The sequence below is a fragment of the Convolutriloba macropyga genome, unplaced genomic scaffold (assembly GCF_964194025.1).
Source record: "Convolutriloba macropyga unplaced genomic scaffold, txConMacr16.3 SCAFFOLD_5002, whole genome shotgun sequence".
Lineage (NCBI taxonomy): Eukaryota > Metazoa > Xenacoelomorpha > Acoela > Convolutidae > Convolutriloba > Convolutriloba macropyga.
In genome coordinates, this window is record NW_027451969.1 from 5,001 (window position 1) to 18,970 (window position 13,970).

General features: G+C 45.6%; 1 pseudogene; it reads right to left on the bottom strand.

Annotated features, from left to right (window-relative positions):
• Positions 1–686: 686 nt before the first annotated feature.
• Positions 687–838, bottom strand: LOC142357086 (5.8S ribosomal RNA; annotated as a pseudogene).
• Between the last annotated feature and the right edge of the window lie 13,132 nt (positions 839–13,970).

The window sequence follows — 13,970 nt, forward strand, 5'->3', positions numbered from 1 at the left end:
ACAGGTACTAGTAAATGCACGTTACTAAGGACTATATAGTTCTAGGTTACTGTACACAACGACGTTCACATGTTGATGTTTCAGCTGCCGCTTACTAGAAACAACATAATACTTATCGTGCATACCTTTCCATAACTTGTCCTTTTCAGATGCATTAGTTTCCCTTTGTCTTGGCTTCTACAGTCAGACTGGCTACTAGTAACAGCACAGTACTAATCACATATCGTTCTACAGTTTGCAGACAACTTTCACATGTTGATGTTTCAGCTTTCGCCTACTAGAAACAACATAATACTCGCTGTATACATTTGTAGTTCTCTATGTAACTTTCATGTGAAGAAGTTTCGCCAGTCTTTTTGACTGTCTCAAATCTGAGTCATGCTTAGGCTACTAGTTGCTTCATAGTACTTATCGCCTCGAGATCATTGAACAAAAACTTGATTTTCACATGTTGCTGTTTCAGCTTCCGCTTACTAGAAACAACATAATACTAGTCTCATTAAGTTCCGTCTCTTTGCAATTTTCTTATGAAGAAAATTCGCCATCACAATGACTCCAGCAGTTCTTGATCAAGGAATGCAATCATTGATCAGAATGCTATTATTTGAATCGGTTCTGCTTTAAGTGTTCCAATTTTATTGGAAGCACCAACAATAGAACATCAATGTGTTCAATCGAGAGTTATATAACCCTGAATCGGACGCAGTCAACAGCCGAAGCCGAGACCGCCTTTTGCGTTAGAGAGGTCGGTAAACAAATCTTGCGATTCATACCGAATTAACACATATAGCTGTGCTCCTCTTCGTAAAGCGAGCCAAGTGATCCCCTGTTGAAGGATGTATTTGGACCAATCTAGTAGCATTTGGTTTCCAACAAGCTCTCCCAAGTTAGCTTACTTATTGGGCTTTTCAACCAATTCGGTTGGCTACAAGCATCATCAAAGTACTAGCCACAGTTTGATCGCAAAATTTCTACGACTTTCACATGTTGATGTTTCGGCTTGCGCTTAGCCTACTATAAGCAACATAATACTAGTCATATCATAGAGCGTGATCAGCTTGTGACGTTCTCATGATGAAGTTTCACCAACAGTGTCTCACTTCGAGCTTAAATCCAGCTACTAGTAACTACACAGTACTGACTGCAACGATAACTTTTATCTATACCTTTCACATGCTGCGCTTTCGGCCAGGGCCTACTAACGTCAACATAATACTCGATATAAACTTTTGTTCATGATGCAGCTTCCCCATGCAGAAGTTTCGCCTTCAAATGCTCTCTTGGCCATATGACGTAAGAAAAGGTTACTAGTAACATCACAGTACTAGCCACAGTTTGATTGCAAAATTCTACGACTTTCACATGTTGATGTTTCGGCTTGCGCTTAGCCTACTAGAAGCAACATAATACTAGTCATATCATAGAGCGTGATCAGCTTGTGACGTTCTCATGATGAAGTTTCACCAACAGTGTCTCATTTCGAGCTTAAATCCAGCTACTAGTAACTACACAGTACTGACTGCAACGCTAACTTTTATCTATACCTTTCACATGCTGCGCTTTCGGCCAGGGCCTACTAACGTCAACATAATACTCGATATAAACTTTTGTTCATGATGCAGCTTCCCCATGCAGAAGTTTCGCCTTCAAATGCTCTCTTGGCCATATGACGTAACACAAGGTTACTAGTAACATCACAGTACTAGCCACAATTTGATCGCAAAATTCTACGACTTTCACATGTTGATGTTTCGGCTTGCGCTTAGCCTACTAGAAGCAACATAATACTAGTCATATCATGGAGCGTGATCAGCTTGTGACGTTCTCATGATGAAGTTTCACCAACAGTGTCTCATTTCGAGCTTAAATCCAGCTACTAGTAACTACACAGTACTGACTGCAACGATAACTTTTATCTATACCTTTCACATGCTGCGCTTTCGGCCAGGGCCTACTAATGTCAACATAATACTCGATATAAACTTTTGTTCATGATGCAGCTTCCCCATGCAGAAGTTTCACCTTCAAATGCTCTCTTGGCCATATGACGTAACACAAGGTTACTAGTAACATCACAGTACTAGCCACAATTTGATCGCAAAATTCTACGACTTTCACATGTTGATGTTTCGGCTTGCGCTTAGCCTACTAGAAGCAACATAATACTAGTCATATCATAGAGCTTGATCAGCTTGTGACATTCTCATGATGAAGTTTCACCAACAGTGTCTCATTTTGAGCTTAAATCCAGCTACTAGTAACTACACAGTACTGACTGCAACAATAACTTTTATCTATACCTTTCACATGCTGCGTTTTCGGCCAAGGCCTACTAACGTCAACATAATACTCGATATAAAATTTTGATCATGATGCAGCTTTCCCATGCAGAAGTTTCGCCTTCAAATGCTCTCTTGGCCATATGACGGAACACCAGGTTACTAGTAACATCACAGTACTAGCCACAGTTTGATTGCAAAATTCTACGACTTTCACATGTTGATGTTTCGGCTTGCGCTTAGCCTACTAGAAGCAACATAATACTAGTCATATCATAGAGCGTGATCAGCTTGTGACGTTCTCATGATGAAGTTTCACCAATAGTGTTTCATTCGAATTGGTTCTGCTTTAAGCTCTCCAATTGTTTTGGATGAACCAGTTTTGCCCTTCGAAGCCACTTTTGTGAGCTTTTGTGGGTCTTTACCAAGAGGATATACCTCAAGGCCTCTTTCAATTCCTTTAAGTTCTTTCAACTCCTTTACAGTTTCTAGGTTCACATAGCTGCAAACCTTATTTCTAGTTTTAAGTCTGGCCAACTTGGGGAGAGTTGGTGCAGACCGTGACCAATTCTAGTAGGATGCCACAACAAGAATGTGATCAACTTAGCTTGTCGATGAACCTGCCCCACATTCAAACAACTCTATCGCCTTTTCCTCGTATAGTTATATGCGAGGGCCTCTCATAGAGAGCGCTGTTAGCAACCTTTTCCACATAGACGATAAAGTTGTGAGTGTTTTGCACATGGCTGTTGTCATCACCACGTGACGAGTCAACTCAGCTTGACTCTCTACACTCCGACAAGCTTTGCACATACGCCTTTAGTTCAGTATGTGTCTTTAATCTGACTCCGGTGCCTCAAGCCGGAAAAATTGTCAGATTATGATCATTATCGGTTAGTCATCCCGATGCAAGATCGTATCGTACTGTCTTTGTCTACCTCCAGATTCCGAAGAACAGGAGGAGACTCTCCCAGACCTACATATCTGGGAGAATGTTCAGAGGGCGAGAAGCTGTGGATTACTCTCCCCTAAGAACTGACTAAACTTTACCCTCGTCCAAGGTAAGTTTATTTTAGCTAGCCTTCTATGTAAAGGATCTGAGGCTAAGCTGTGTTTTTTCGAGCCTTTGGCTCGGAGCAAGTTCAGTGGGCGCCCCGAGTAGCTCAACTCTTTCCCACTGAACAGCGCAACGCTCTGTCACTCGCTGGGATTTTTGCGTGTCGGTTCTAACCACGCGACTTGTGGACCTTTTTAGGCCTTTCTCATTCACAAGTCTATAGCTGGGCTTCTATAACCCAGCTTCTGAGATCTAGATAGCTGCAGTTCTGCTAGGCTGCTTTTGCTAACTAGTCTCCCTTTAAGCAGTCCCTTGCCATGACTGCTGAACTATGTATCCACACAAGTAGTTTTTGAGCTCGATACATAATTCGAGATTGGTTGCCAAGCAATCTCTAGCGACAGAGCGTCATGCGCACTACAGACATGGCCTCTACCAGCAGCCATGCCCGAAGGAATCAATCACTGATCCTTCCGCAGGTTCCCCTACGGAAACCTTGTTACGACTTTTACTTCCTCTAGACAATTAAGCTCGATCCGCTTCATCCCGTTGCCGGAGACCGAAGTCCCAACAGTAGGAATTTGCAATTCTTGCTTAACTATCCAATCAGTAGTAGCGACGGGCGGTGTGTACAAAGGGCAGGGACGTAATCCCTATGAGTTGTTGACTCATAAGTACCAGGAATTCCTGGTTCACGTCTGCAAGTTACAACAGACGATCCCCTTGAAGCGCTGTACTTTTCTCTGATTGCCCAGTCCATTTCGGACCAAGGGCTGAGTACTCAATCTAAAAGTACACAGTGTAGCGCGCGTGCAGTCCAGAACATCTAAGGGCATCACAGACCTGTTATAGCCTCACTTCATCTGCGGTATTTAATTCCGCATAGTTCCTCTAAGAAGTGTTTGAATTCACATATAGTGAATTTCATTATTTAGATGGAGAAGATCTCGTTCGTTATCGGAATTAACCAGACAGATCACTCCACTAACTAAGAACGGCCATGCACCACCGCCCATATAATCATGAAAGATATTCAATCTGTCAATCCTTAAGATGTCTGGACCGGGTGAGTTTTCCCGTGTTGAGTCAAATTAAGCCGCAGGCTCCACTCCTGGTGGTGCCCTTCCGTCAATTCCTTTAAGTTTCGATTTTGCAACCATACTTCCCCCGGAACCAATAAACTTTGGTTTCCCGGTTAATCTCTTGCCAAGTCAAGATCGACTTTGACAAATTGTAGGTTGGTATAGTTTATGGTCAGAATTACGAGGGTATCTAATCCTCTTCAATACTCTGACTTTCGTTCTTGATTAATGAAAACATTCTTGGCAAATGCTTTCGCAGTAGTTTGTCTTGCCACGATCCAAGAATTTCACCTCTAACGTAGCAATACAAATGCCCCCGTCTGTTCCTTTCAATCATTACCGCACTCAGCCAACCGGCATCAATCGAGTAGCGGGTCATTCTCCATTATTCCATGCTTTATTATTCGATCCCAAAGGATGCTTTGAACACTCTAATTTTCTCAGGGTGAAAACACCGTTTCCACAGTTCGTCACATTTAAGTGCAAACTATTTCTTCGATGCGAAGGATGAGCGGAACGAGTCAACAGATTTAACTGAAGACCATGTTGCCGTTCTACTCAAACAGATCCAACTATGAGCTTTTTAAACGCAGCAACTATTGCATACGCTTGTAGAGGCTGGTATTACCGCGGCTGCTGGCACCAGACTTGCCCTCTACTCGTTCATCAATGGAGCTTTTAAGTCCATTCCATTCTGATTACAAACCATAAAGGTTCATATCATTATTTCTAGTCACTACCTCCTCGTGCGGAGAGTGGGTAATTTGCGTGCCTGCTGCCTTCCTTGGATGTGGTAGCCGTTTCTAAGGCTCCCTCTCCGGAATCGAACCCTGATTCCCCGTTACCCGTCACAACCATGGTAGTCCGTTACACTACCATCATAGGTTGATAGGTCAGAAATTCGGAAGTTCCGTCCCCAAGCCGAAGCTATCTGGGATCTTTCAGTTACTAGGACTCATCACGGGATGTGTCTGTACTTAGCAAATCACCCGGTGTAGTCTTGTAAAAGTCTCCGACAGTGTCGGACAATCAGCATGCATTAGCTGCAGGGTTACCGCAGTTATTCATTTAGCTTGCAAATCAACTAATAGATAGTAACTGATTTAATGAGCCATTCGCGGTTCCACTTTTTCAAGCTTCGCTTGCACATGCATGGCTTAGTCTTTCAGACAAGCATATGGCAACTGACAGGATCAATCAGTTTAATTGTACTTTGAACAATCTTTCGATTTGTTCGAATTTAGAAAGACATAGCCTTGCGGCCTCGTCAATCTTGCTTTGAGCTTTTTAAATCACGAAGAGTTTCAATGCATGCTTTGGCATGGCTACTAGTTACTACACAGTACTCTACACACTTAGAGTTACCCACGATTACACATTTCACATGCTGATGTTTCGGCTCGCGCGTACTAGAAACAGCATAATACTATGTGTACTGGTAGATAGCGCTCTGTGAGCATTTCCCATGAGCAGGTTTTGCCCTCCAAATCTCTGTTCTACTGTTACCAATACCGGCTAACAACTGTATCATACTAGGGAGAATTGACTCATGATTTAAAAACCAGATGTTCACATGTCGATGTTTCGGCTCTCGCCTACTAGAAACAACATAATACTAGTCTGTTAAAAATCTCAATCACGCCGCCTCTTCAGATACAGAAGTTTTACCTTTTATTGGTTAGAGAACAGCTTTCCAGCTGTCGACATGGTTACTAGTAACAACACCGTACTCAACACAAAAACTTTTCAACTTCACAACTTTCACATGCTGATGTTTCTGCTTTCGCATACTAGAAACAGCATAATACTTATTGTTTTGTCAAGTAATTTGTGTGTCTTTCCCATGTGAAGTTTCACCGGTCAACAATGTTTCCCTGACCAATTACGGCTACTAGTAGCTGTATAATACTAGGGAAAATGATTGAGGATTTAATATCAGATTTTCACATGTTGATGTTTCGGCTTTCGCCTACTAGAAACAACATAATACTAGTCTGCTAAGAAATCTCGCTCAAATTGCCTTTTCACATACAGAAGTTTCACCTTCTATTGGTTAGAGAACAGTTCTCAGCTGTCGACATGGTTACTAGTAACAACATCGTACTCAACACAAAAATTCTTCAACTTCACAACTTTCACATGCTGATGTTTCTGCTTTCGCGTACTAGAAACAGCATAATACTTATTGCTTTGTCAAGAAGTGTGTGTGTCTTTCCCATGCGAAAGTTTCACCGGTCAGCAATAATTGCCGTGTCCAATTAAGGTTACTCATAGCTGTATAATACTAGGGAAAATGATTGATGATTTAATATCAGATTTTCACATGTTGATGTTTCGGCTTTCGCCTACTAGAAACAACATAATACTAGTCTGCTAATAAATCTCGCTCAAATTGCCTTTTCACATACAGAAGTTTCACCTCTTCTTGGTCACTGTACAGATGATGCTGTCTGTTCTTTATTTGGTTCTGCTTATTATAAGGAGGGGCATCACTCCTTCCTCCTTGGTTTGCATGCATTAAGCCTGCTTTGTGAAAAGCGTATCTTTCTAGCTTTTCTTCGCCTTACTCGAGTAGGACGATACAATCCAGACATTAGTCAGTCTTGGTGTAAAGTCACTGAGTATTATTCGGTTCTGCTTTATTCAGCAATATGCTGTATAATTGTTGTAATTTGCGAACATATTTGTTCTCAGTTCCGAACTACTAGCGACGACAGATTACCAGCGGTCATGAGCCATCAAGGTAGTTCTTTGGTGCATCAAGTAGAGAGGTGCCATCAAACAACACTTCCCTAATAATGCTACACACATAGAATTTGCTACAGTGCAGCTTTTTACTTTGCAAAATTTGCGCACAAATTTTGCATAGAATAAATGTTTTATCAAGATTTTTAGATCCCCTCCCTTGAGAGAACGTTACTCCTTTAAGTGAACACCCCGCGGCGTCCTGTTGTTATTGCTTATAACCATTTCGCAAGCCGGAGGCATAATGCACTACGCAAGCCGCTACTTTGGCACAGAGGCACCTAGTTTTACACCCGGGACTTCAGGTGGCCCAGTTTTACACCCAGTACAGCGGTGCCAGTTGGTAACCCGGTGGATCCTCGGAGACCAGACATGATCATAGATCAAACCCGATGTATGCTACTCCTGAACGTATAGTATCTCCACTGTGCAATGAAATTATCGTTCGTTTCGGGCCTTCCTATACGTTCAGCAGACAATCGCTAGGAATTCACCTCGTGACCCGTGGTGACCACACTGGATTTCAAGTTTATTGATTTGGACAGACCTGTCATTTATTTTGCTTTTCAGCTTCAGTTCTGCTCGATCTAGCTTGCCTAAGGCTTGATCTCGCTTTGCTCACCCCTGTAGGAGCCTCTACTAGTACCACTCGGAGTAATGGGGAATCCACCAGACCTAATCGATGAATGCCATCAAACAACAAACATCATACCCGGCTTCATCAGGCATATTTTATTACTTCCGAGAGGTACTTTAGTATCAGATCTTTCTCCATGCCTCTTATGAGGACCCGTCAGACCTTTCGGTTTATCGTTTAGCTTCAGTCCTGCTCGATCTAGCTTTCCCAAGGCTCGATCTAGCTCTATTCGCCCCACTAGAGGGCTCTCTAAGACCCCTCGGTCTTAGTGTTAGCTCCGGTACTGCTCGGTCGTGCTTGCTGAAGGCCCGACCCAGCTTTAGTTAGATTCTCGTACTTTCTCTTGGCCTCTCTAGGAGGACCAGACAGACCTCTCGGTCTATCGTTTAGCTTCAGTCCTGCTCGATCTAGCTTGCCCAAGGCTTGATCAAGCTCTATTCGCCCCGCTAGAGGGCTCTCTAAGACCCCTCGGTCTTAGTGTTATCTTCTGTAATGCCTAACCAAGCTTACTACAGGCCTTGGTCAGGTCTTTATCGGTCACCGATTAGTAACAGACCAATCATAGGGCCTTCCACCCTATCCGGGTTGAGGTCTTTAGTCCAGCCATATTTTGACAAGACACCTCTCCCTAATAATGCCCCACACATAGAATTACTGTCCATGCAGTATTTAACTTGTGTTTTTTTCTAAAATTTGATTTTCACTTTTTGGAGGTTCATTTGCTCCTCTGACACTCTTTCAGCTTCAATCTTACTCGATCTAGCTTTCCCAAGGCTCGATCTAGCTCTATTCGCCCCACTAGAGGGCTCTCTAAGACACTTCGGTCTTAGTGTTAGCTCCGGTCTTGCTCAATCGTGCTTGCTGAAGGCGCGATCAAGCTTTAGTTAGCTTCTCGTACTTCCTCTTGGCCTCTCTAGGAGGACCAGACAGACCTCTCGGTCTATCGTTTAGCTTCAGTCCTGCTCGATCTAGCTTTCCCAAGGCTCGATCTAGCTCTATTCGCCCTGCTAGAGGGCTCTCTAAGACCCCTCGGTCTTAGTGTTAGCTCCGGTACAGCTCGGTCGTGCTTGCTGAAGGCCCGATCAAGCTTTAGTTAGATTCTCGTACTTTCTCTTGGCCTCTCTAGGAGGACCAGACAGACCTCTCGGTCTATCGTTTAGCTTCAGTCCTGCTTGATCTAGCTTTCCCAAGGCTCGATCTAGCTCTATTCGCCCTGCTAGAGGGCTCTCTAAGACCCCTCGGTCTTAGTGTTAGCTCCGGTACAGCTCGGTCGTGCTTGCTGAAGGCCCGATCAAGCTTTAGTTAGCTTCTCGTACTTTCTCTTGGCCTCTCTAGGAGGACCAGACAGACCTCTCGGTCTATCGTTTAGCTTCAGTCCTGCTCGATCTAGCTTTCCCAAGGCTCGATCTAGATCTATTCGCCCTGCTAGAGGGCTCTCTAAGACCCCTCGGTCTTAGTGTTAGCTCCGGTACAGCTCGGTCGTGCTTGCTGAAGGCCTGATCAAGCTTTAGTTAGCTTCTCGTACTTTCTCTTGGCCTCTCTAGGAGGACCAGACAGACCTTTCGGTCTCTTGCTTAGCTTCAGTCCTGCTCGATCTAGCTTTCCCAAGGCTCGATCTAGCTCTATTCGCCCCGCTAGAGGGCTCTCTAAGACCCCTCGGTCTTAGTGTTAACTCCTGTAATGCCTAACCAAGCTTACTACAGGCCTTGGTCAGGTCTTTATCGGTCACCGATTAGTAACAGACCGATCATGGGGCCTTCCACCCTATCCGGGTTGAGGTCTTTAGTCCAGCCATATTTTGACAAGACACCTCCCCCTAATAATGCCCCACACATAGAAATACTGTCCATGCAGTATTTAACTTGTGTTTTTTCTAAAATTTGATTTTCACTTTTTGGAGGTTCATTTGCTCCTCTGACACTCTTTCAGCTTCAATCTTACTCGATCTAGCTTTCCCAAGGCTCGATCTAGCTCTATTCGCCCCACCAGAGGGCTCTCTAAGACACTTCGGTCTTAGTGTTAGCTCCGGTCTTGCTCAATCGTGCTTGCTGAAGGCGCGATCAAGCTTTAGTTAGCTTCTCGTACTTTCTCTTGGCCTCTCTAGGAGGACCAGACAGACCTCTCGGTCTATCGTTTAGCTTCAGTCCTGCTCGATCTAGCTTTCCCAAGGCTCGATCTAGCTCTATTCGCCCCGCTAGAGGGCTCTCTAAGACCCCTCGGTCTTAGTGTTAGCTCCGGTACAGCTCGGTCGTGCTTGCTGAAGGCCCGATCAAGCTTTAGTTGGCTTCTCGTACTTTCTCTTGGCCTCTCTAGGAGGACCAGACAGACCTCTCGGTCTCTTGCTTAGCTTCAGTCCTGCTCGATCTAGCTTGCCCAAGGCTTGATCAAGCTCTATTCGCCCCGCTAGAGGGCTCTCTAAGACCCCTCGGTCTTAGTGTTAGCTCCGGTACAGCTCGGTCGTGCTTGCTGAAGGCCCGATCAAGCTTTAGTTAGCTTCTCGTTTTTTCTCTTGGCCTCTCTAGGAGGACCAGACAGACCTCTCGGTCTATCGTTTAGCTTCAGTCCTGCTCGATCTAGCTTTCCCAAGGCTCGATCTAGCTCTATTCGCCCCGCTAGAGGGCTCTCTAAGACCCCTCGGTCTTAGTGTTAGCTCCGGTACAGCTCGGTCGTGCTTGCTGAAGGCCCGATCAAGCTTTAGTTGGCTTCTCGTACTTTCTCTTGGCCTCTCTAGGAGGACCAGACAGACCTCTCGGTCTATCCTTTAGCTTCAGTCCTGCTCGATCTAGCTTTCCCAAGGCTCGATCTAGCTCTATTCGCCCCGCTAGAGGGCTCTCTAAGACCCCTCGGTCTTAGTGTTATCTCCTGTAATGCCTAACCAAGCTTACTACAGGCCTTGGTCAGGTCTTTATCGGTCACCGATTAGTAACAGACCGATCATAGGGCCTTCCACCCTATCTGGGTTGAGGTCTTTAGTCCAGCCATATTTTGACAAGACACCTCCCCCTAATAATGCCCCACACATAGAATTACTGTTTATGCAGCTTTTCACTTGTGAAATTTTTAATTTTCGCAATTATTATAGAATAAGTGTTTGCGCAGCTTTTCATAGGTCGAGCTCTAGCTAGCTAGCTCAAGCTAGCTAGCTAGCTCAAGCTCAAGCTATCTAGCTCAAGCTCAAGCCAGCTAGCTCAAGCTCAAGCTAGCTAGCTAGCTCAAGCTCAAGCTAGCTAGCTAGCTCAAGCTCAAGCTAGCTAGCTCAAGCTCAAGCTAGCTAGCTCAAGCTCAAGCTAGCTAGCTAGCTCAAGCTCAAGCTCAAGCTAGCTAGCTCAAGCTCAAGCTCAAGCTAGCTAGCTAGCTCAAGCTCAAGCTAGCTAGCTAGCTCAAGCTCAAGCTAGCTAGCTAGCTCAAGCTCAAGCTAGCTAGCTCAAGCTCAAGCTCAAGCTCAAGCTAGCTAGCTAGCTCAAGCTAGCTAGCTAGCTCAAGCTCAAGCTAGCTAGCTAGCTCAAGTTCAAGCTAGCTAGCTAGCTCAAGCTCAAGCTAGCTAGCTAGCTCAAGCTCAAGCTAGCTAGCTCAAGCTCAAGCTAGCTAGCTCAAGCTCAAGCTAGCTAGCTAGCTCAAGCTCAAGCTCAAGCTAGCTAGCTCAAGCTCAAGCTCAAGCTAGCTAGCTAGCTCAAGCTCAAGCTAGCTAGCTAGCTCAAGCTCAAGCTCAAGCTAGCTAGCTAGCTCAAGTTCAAGCTAGCTAGCTAGCTCAAGCTCAAGCTAGCTAGCTCAAGCTCAAGCTAGCTAGCTCAAGCTCAAGCCAGCTAGCTCAAGCTCAAGCTCAAGCTAGCTAGCTAGCTCAAGCACAAGCTAGCTAGCTAGCTCAATCTCAAGCTAGCTAGCTCAAGCTCAAGCTAGCTAGCTCAAGCTCAAGCTAGCTAGCTAGCTCAAGCTCAAGCTCAAGCTAGCTAGCTCAAGCTCAAGCTCAAGCTAGCTAGCTAGCTCAAGCTCAAGCTAGCTAGCTAGCTCAAGCTCAAGCTCAAGCTAGCTAGCTCAAGCTCAAGCTCAAGCTAGCTAGCTAGCTCAAGCTCAAGCTGGCTAGCTAGCTCAAGCTCAAGCTAGCTAGCTAGCTCAAGCTCAAGCTAGCTAGCTCAAGCTCAAGCTCAAGCTCAAGCTAGCTAGCTAGCTCAAGCTAGCTAGCTAGCTCAAGCTCAAGCTAGCTAGCTAGCTCAAGTTCAAGCTAGCTAGCTAGCTCAAGCTCAAGCTAGCTAGCTAGCTCAAGCTCAAGCTAGCTAGCTCAAGCTCAAGCTAGCTAGCTCAAGCTCAAGCTAGCTAGCTAGCTCAAGCTCAAGCTCAAGCTAGCTAGCTCAAGCTCAAGCTCAAGCTAGCTAGCTAGCTCAAGCTCAAGCTAGCTAGCTAGCTCAAGCTCAAGCTAGCTAGCTAGCTCAAGTTCAAGCTAGCTAGCTAGCTCAAGCTCAAGCTAGCTAGCTCAAGCTCAAGCTAGCTAGCTCAAAACTCAAGCTAGCTAGCTAGCTCAAGTTCAAGCTAGCTAGCTAGCTCAAGCTCAAGCTAGCTAGCTAGCTCAAGCTCAAGCTAGCTAGCTCAAGCTCAAGCTAGCTAGCTCAAGCTCCAGCTAGCTAGCTAGCTCAAGCTCAAGCTCAAGCTAGCTAGCTCAAGCTCAAGCTCAAGCTAGCTAGCTAGCTCAAGCTCAAGCTAGCTAGCTAGCTCAAGCTCAAGCTAGCTAGCTAGCTCAAGTTCAAGCTAGCTAGCTAGCTCAAGCTCAAGCTAGCTAGCTCAAGCTCAAGCTAGCTAGCTCAAGCTCAAGCCAGCTAGCTCAAGCTCAAGCTCAAGCTAGCTAGCTAGCTCAAGCACAAGCTTGCTAGCTAGCTCAAGCTCAAGCTAGCTAGCTCAAGCTCAAGCTAGCTAGCTCAAGCTCAAGCTAGCTAGCTCAAGCTCAAGCTCAAGCTAGCTAGCTAGCTCAAGCACAAGCTTGCTAGCTAGCTCAAGCTCAAGCTAGCTAGCTCAAGCTCAAGCTAGCTAGCTCAAGCTCAAGCTAGCTAGCTAGCTCAAGCTCAAGCTCAAGCTAGCTAGCTCAAGCTCAAGCTCAAGCTAGCTAGCTAGCTCAAGCTCAAGCTAGCTAGCTAGCTCAAGCTCAAGCTAGCTAGCTAGCTCAAGCTCAAGCTAGCTAGCTCAAGCTCAAGCTCAAGCTAGCTAGCTAGCTCAAGCTAGCTAGCTAGCTCAAGCTCAAGCTAGCTAGCTAGCTCAAGTTCAAGCTAGCTAGCTAGCTCAAGCTCAAGCTAGCTAGCTAGCTCAAGCTCAAGCTAGCTAGCTCAAGCTCAAGCTAGCTAGCTCAAGCTCAAGCTAGCTAGCTAGCTCAAGCTCAAGCTCAAGCTAGCTAGCTCAAGCTCAAGCTCAAGCTAGCTAGCTAGCTCAAGCTCAAGCTAGCTAGCTAGCTCAAGCTCAAGCTAGCTAGCTAGCTCAAGTTCAAGCTAGCTAGCTAGCTCAAGCTCAAGCTAGCTAGCTCAAGCTCAAGCTAGCTAGCTCAAGCTCAAGCCAGCTAGCTCAAGCTCAAGCTCAAGCTAGCTAGCTAGCTCAAGCACAAGCTAGCTAGCTAGCTCAAGCTCAAGCTAGCTAGCTCAAGCTCAAGCTAGCTAGCTCAAGCTCAAGCTAGCTAGCTAGCTCAAGCTCAAGCTCAAGCTAGCTAGCTCAAGCTCAAGCTCAAGCTAGCTAGCTAGCTCAAGCTCAAGCTAGCTAGCTAGCTCAAGCTCAAGCTCAAGCTAGCTAGCTCAAGCTCAAGCTCAAGCTAGCTAGCTAGCTCAAGCTCAAGCTAGCTAGCTAGCTCAAGCTCAAGCTAGCTAGCTAGCTCAAGCTCAAGCTAGCTAGCTCAAGCTCAAGCTCAAGCTCAAGCTAGCTAGCTAGCTCAAGCTAGCTAGCTAGCTCAAGCTCAAGCTAGCTAGCTAGCTCAAGTTCAAGCTAGCTAGCTAGCTCAAGCTCAAGCTAGCTAGCTAGCTCAAGCTCAAGCTAGCTAGCTCAAGCTCAAGCTAGCTAGCTCAAGCTCAAGCTAGCTAGCTAGCTCAAGCTCAAGCTCAAGCTAGCTAGCTCAAGCTCAAGCTCAAGCTAGCTAGCTAGCTCAAGCTCAAGCTAGCTAGCTAGCTCAAGCTCAAGCTAGCTAGCTAGCTCAAGTTCAAGCT